Source organism: Rhinatrema bivittatum, chromosome 2, assembly GCF_901001135.1.
Source record: "Rhinatrema bivittatum chromosome 2, aRhiBiv1.1, whole genome shotgun sequence".
In the NCBI taxonomy this organism is placed as follows: domain Eukaryota; kingdom Metazoa; phylum Chordata; class Amphibia; order Gymnophiona; family Rhinatrematidae; genus Rhinatrema; species Rhinatrema bivittatum.
The window spans coordinates 248,453,138-248,459,137 of NC_042616.1; positions in this window are offsets into that span (position 1 = coordinate 248,453,138).

The window sequence follows — 6,000 nt, forward strand, 5'->3', positions numbered from 1 at the left end:
AGTGTTCTCTCAACCTAGCTTGATGGACTCTCTACCTGGGTAACATCAAGCTAGGTTGAGAGAATATGGCACAAATCTCATCTTTGGTTGAGTTTCTCACACCGAAGGTCAGCAAATCTTCACAAGAGAGCACTGTTCTGTTCGAAGGTCTCACTTTGAATGTCAAAGTGGCCCCTAACCCCTACCCTCCTACCTAAACCTCACCTCAAGTAACTAGGTGGGCCACATATAGAGGTATAAATACCTACCTAGTATAAGAAGCTTATAGTTAGGTTCTCTCTCTCTCTCTCTCTCTCTCTCTCTCTCTCTCTCTCTCTCTCTCTCTCTCTCTCTCTCTCTCTCTCTCTCTCTCTCTCTCTCAGAGGCTGGCTCTCCATGTTTTTTAAAATAAACATCACACAGTGATGGCCACAACTCCTCCCCTTTTCCTAATTTGCATCGCAGAATGCATTATGGCATTTTTACATGCAAAAACGCCTTAACGCATGAGAAAACACCATATACCACTTTGATAAATGACCCCCTTAGTTTGATAACAAAAATAAAGACATGCATCTTCATGCAGAATGGAGGATGCTTTGGTGGACTGTTAATAATTTCCTGATCTAGTTAAAGGAAATGAGTCTCCCCTTTCAGTGAACAATCATTTTTTGTTATTTTAAGCGGCATTTAACTTCCATTATATCTTTCACATCTGTTCTGCAGTCTCACTGCAGCCATAAAGAACAATGTCATAATGAACTCTGATATCAGGGATATTCTTCAATGATTTTTTAAAATTAATTTAGAATGCTGCCATTTTCTTTGGTCTGAAAACAAGTGTGCTATCAGTCAGATACAGCTGTAAGGGAGAAGCAGTGGCCTAGTGTGGGAACCAGCAGGAAGATATTTTAGTTTACGTGAAGAACTTTGTGACGCAGCAGGTGGAAATAATAGTGGAACAAAGTAATCACTAATAAATAAATGATTTAAATGTGGATCAATATTAATTGTACAAGAGCTTAGCATAAGATTTTCTAAACATGCTAGTTTTACATGCTGTCTCTTTATTAGTCTGCTTAGTAAGTTACAAGCTGAAATAGGTACAGGAAACATTTGCTAATTGCCTGATGAGGCCAGTGCTTGAACTGTCTGAGACTCATAGAGTAACAAGATGTCTCAAAACAAAACCACAGCTTAGACATAAATCTCCTGAAATTGTGATTTGTAAAATAGAACTTACTGGACTTGCAAACTGAACTAGAGCCAGAAATTAAAGTATAAGTTAATTGTAATTAACAGGGTCCACTCAGAATATCAGAGAGAGAGTGACTTTAACCATCGCATGGTGTTTCTCTGGGCCTATTTGTCTCTTGATATTCCCAGATATATTGACTCACAACAGGGAGACTGTAGGGGAGATATCACTGTATAAATCTTTATCTTTCATTACTGTAATGCTGTTTGTCTTTGCTGATTTATGCAATATTTACTGTGATACTATTTGTCTTTGCTGATTTCTAACATTTTTACAATATCTAGTATATCAAGTATTTGCTTTTACATGTTGTGTTTGTGTGTTCTATGACATAATACACTACCACTCATGCCACCGTTTACAACTAGTAGATAAAGCAATAGCCTGAGAACCAGCGAAAATAGAGTTCAAGTTCTACTTCCCCTGCTGATACTATTTGGGCAAGTCGCTTTATCTTGCATTGCCTCAGATTGTAAACCCTTTGTGGCAGAGACTTATTGTATTTGACTTCTAATAATGCTGGAAGCTGCCTTAAATATCCTTTGGAAAAGTGAGCTAAATATCTGTAAAAAGTGACATTAATTTTCCACTTGGCTCGGAAGTTTAGATTTAATTACTCACCTTTCCAAATTCAAGACAAATTACAATCAGGTACAGGAGGTAGTTTCCTGCTCCAAAAGGCTTACAATCTAAGTTGAGGCAATGGAAGATGAAGGGATATGCCCAAAGTCACAAGGAGCATAAGTGGGTTTGGAGCCCTGGCTTCCCTGCTTCTTAAACCATGGCTATAGTCACTAGACTATACATCCACTTTGCTTTCCTGAAACTCTTGAAAAAGAATTGTTAATGATATTGACAAGCAGATAAAGTTTTGGATCTCTGTGATTTTGCTCAGTGTTGCATCAAAAAAAAACCTGCTGCAGCACACCCAGTTAGTAACGGCATGCTGTTATTTCATATCTGAAACCAGAGATGTAAGATGAAAGAAAAAAGCGATGACTCAAGCTCATCACAGGCACAGTCTGGTATGATTCTGCTTGGGCTTTTTTTGTAAATCACTTAATTTATGGATTGCTATGGATGCTGCATTTCAAATAGCTGACAGGAGCCTCCAGTAAAATTGATTCTTCTAAGAGATTCAGATGTGATTCTCTGTTGTAATATGCCATCCTTTTTTTTTTTTTTAAGAAAAAATGAAACTTCTCTGAAATAAAAAAACAAAAAAATCCTGGAATGGTATTTGTTGACATATTTTGATGAACATTGGTATTCAGCTAATGCTGATTTCAGCCATGGATGTGCAATTTGATTTTGTAAGAAGGAAATGTTTTTTTTGTTTGTTTGTGTCCAGCCTGTTTCTTTGGCCATTGGTGGTGTGTGTACAAAGGTAGGACATGCTGAAACCCAGGTTTCACATTTTCTTCTGCTGCTAAATTTGGGTTGTGCAGGATCTTGAAATGCTACATGGTGGAACATGGCAGTTCTCGGAGCCGGATGGGTGGGGCACAATGCAGTATTCGGCTGTGCAGGTCTTCTGTCTGCTGAAAGTGAATACAACAGAGTCATTTTTCTATCGGTATTCCACTTGACCTTATTTAAAACCCGTAAAACCCAAATGAATGTGAATGTAAATCTTTCAGTTGCCTGCAGTGTGCTAAGATTTTTGTGCCTTACTGACCAGTCTTGATTACTGCTGCTTCAATTCACATCACATCATTTCACATTAATTATGTTTGTTATACTATATATTTAGCTATGTTAAATGATTAAATTGGTAAATATTTTAAAGAATATGTGGATTCTGTGGTTCAGAGAATTATTAAGAATATGGTTCATAAAACTAGACTCCTGCATTTTTAAGCATCATAGTAAAAAAGAAAGAAAAAAGGCTGTGCAAAAATGCAGTTGAAAATTCTCTGTTTTATGGATACTTTTAGATTGGCAGTGCTTCTTTTTTTGGATTATTAAGAAAAATATTTAACGACCGAATAAAATTCAAATCTTTAATGTTAAATAGAAACCAATTATTGTAGAGGCAGGTACAACTCTCATTTCTGTTCTACAATTATATTTGAATTTTGTTACTATGTTTTGTTCTCTAGATCTTGTATATGAAGCAAAACTGTACATTTTATCTATCTATCTATCTATCTGTACATACTATACATACAGAGAGAGTGAGGGGGAGATTGAAATAAATTATAACAGTTAGAAAGTATGCTGGCCATCCTGATAGGGACAGTAACTTTCAAACCAGCATGCAGGCAAACTTTGGTATGTGTGCGTTGGCGCACGCCCAGATACATGGCCATTTTTTAACTTGCACACGCACCCATACACATTGGCCATTGCCAGTTTCCCCAGTCCGTCCACCAGCTCACCCAGTTAAGAGTTAAGTCCTCCAAACCTGCACTGCCCCTTTAAATCCAGCAGCATTGGCTAATTTATTTCATTTTTTTTGTTATGCCTTCTCCATAGCAGAAATAAAGCTACACAGCAGTGAACCTGGGCACGCCAGGGCATGTAAGTATTTACATGCATATCTCTTGGCCACGCCCCAAAATGCCCATGCCATGCCCCTTTTGAAATCGAGTGAGATGAGCAAGCAGCAGCGGGATATATATGCATCTAGGCGGCTTTTAAAGTCTGATGGGCACATGTGAGCCCAACTTGTGCACACAGCTCCTAATTTTGGTGTGTGCTGAGCTTTTAAAATTCACCTTAAAATGTATGTTAAATTTTAATTCACACCTCTTTTAATACATGCATGCCTTTCTAGAACAACATACATGGTTAAGACTGGCATTTTTATGGGAGAGGATTTCAAATGTACGCAGCATTTTCATGTACTGTGAATTCTAAGGTGAACAAGCAACAGTTAATCCTCCCAACAAGGAAAATAATTTTTGCTTTATATTATTTTCATCACCAGGTTTGGATAGAAAACTAATGTCATAAGTTTGTTCTTTTTCCCTGCCGGGAATCCTTGCCATGCTAGTTCTCTGGAACCTTTTTCTGCTACTCTGACTCTTCTCTCATACAAGTGAATTTTCAAAGGAGCTATGCATGTAAATGTAAAAAAACTATCATAGCAATTTTCAAAACCCACTTACCTATGTTAAGTGCATGTATTGCAGGTAAAACCTATTGACAATTCAATGGCATACATTGTGGCAATTTTCAAAAGCTCACTTACATGGGCAAAGTGCGTTTACACATGTAAAACCCAGTTTTAAGCATGTAAAGTGCTTTTGACATGCAGGCCCTTACTGTTTAGTCAGAAATCACTCTACCTATAGAAAGATCACTCTGTTACCTTCCCAGGCATTTTCCTGCTTGTGTCTGAAGCTAGCACCATAGATTATACTAAAAAGGGTGTGTAGGTAGCAATCAAGAGCATGGGTTTCTCTGCATTATTGCATTTCCTATTTTTGATGGACTCAAGAGGGGAAATAATCTACAACACAATAATTCTGAATACTGTCTAGTAAAAAATGTCAAATGAAAGCCGAACCTCAACATGTAGAATGCAGTGTATGTGCATTATAAATGTGGATACATTTGGAGCCTATTTTTCATAACCTAACTTATGCTGTTATAATAGATATGCATTTTTAATCAAAGAAACACAGAAAACTAGATGCATTGCTTCCCTGTTCTTGTATTGCAGGCTGTTGTACCACATTCTTTGATTACAGAGGACATATAGGACCAGATTTTAAAAAGGACATGCTTAAAATTGGGTTTTACACACGCAAATGCACTTTACCCATGTAAGTGGGCTTTTGAAAATTGCTACGATATATGTCATTGAATTGTCCATAGGTTATACACGTGAAAATGTTCTTCACGCACACAAATGACTTTTTAAAATTGCTATGATAGTATGTTACATTTATGCGCATAATTCCTTTTAAAATTACCTCCTTAGTAAAGCAGTGAAGTATTGCAAATGCCTATCAGTTCTCAACAAGTTGTATAGAACAGGTAGTGGTAGAGTTTTCATGGAATGAAAGCTTGCTGATCCATTAATTGTCAATTTAAAAATTAATTTCCAACCCTGAATGTAATTGGGGTGAATTTTCAAAGAATTACGTATGTAAGAAGCATCTAATAGCATACGTGCTATTTTATAAATATCAAACATATCCATGTATTTTTGCTTTGTGCGCAGATACACATGTGTAAAAAGGGGATGATCTAGGGGCATTCCCAACATATACTCATGTAAGTAGCTATTTTAAAAAACACACACACACAGATTTGCCAACTTACATAATTTTACAATTGTTAATTACCTTGGATAAGTAATTTTAAACGTGTATATTGTGTACTATTGGCTGGGTGGAACGTGTGATGAACTGGGTGGCATTAAGGCTAAATAACCAGGAGGGTCTCAATGATCTGGAGAAGGACTGGGTGACCTGGTGGCATGATTAGGAAAACTGGTAATTTCAATTACATATGCATGTTTTAAAATATACCGATTTATTCAAGTCCTACTTTATTTTCACACATAAAATATATGCATGCATATTTTTTATATATGTAAGAAAAGTGCATGCTTTCAATGCATTAAATGCATTTGCGTGTAAGCATACATATATGCATATGTTGGAGAGTATAAATATGTGTATTTAATAACATATATCTGATGCACATAGGTTATTAAGTACTATTGTAAATCTGCATGCGGCCATATATGCCTGTATGTATGCCATATACACATGTATATTCACATGTATAGGCTGCCGTGTGCAGTT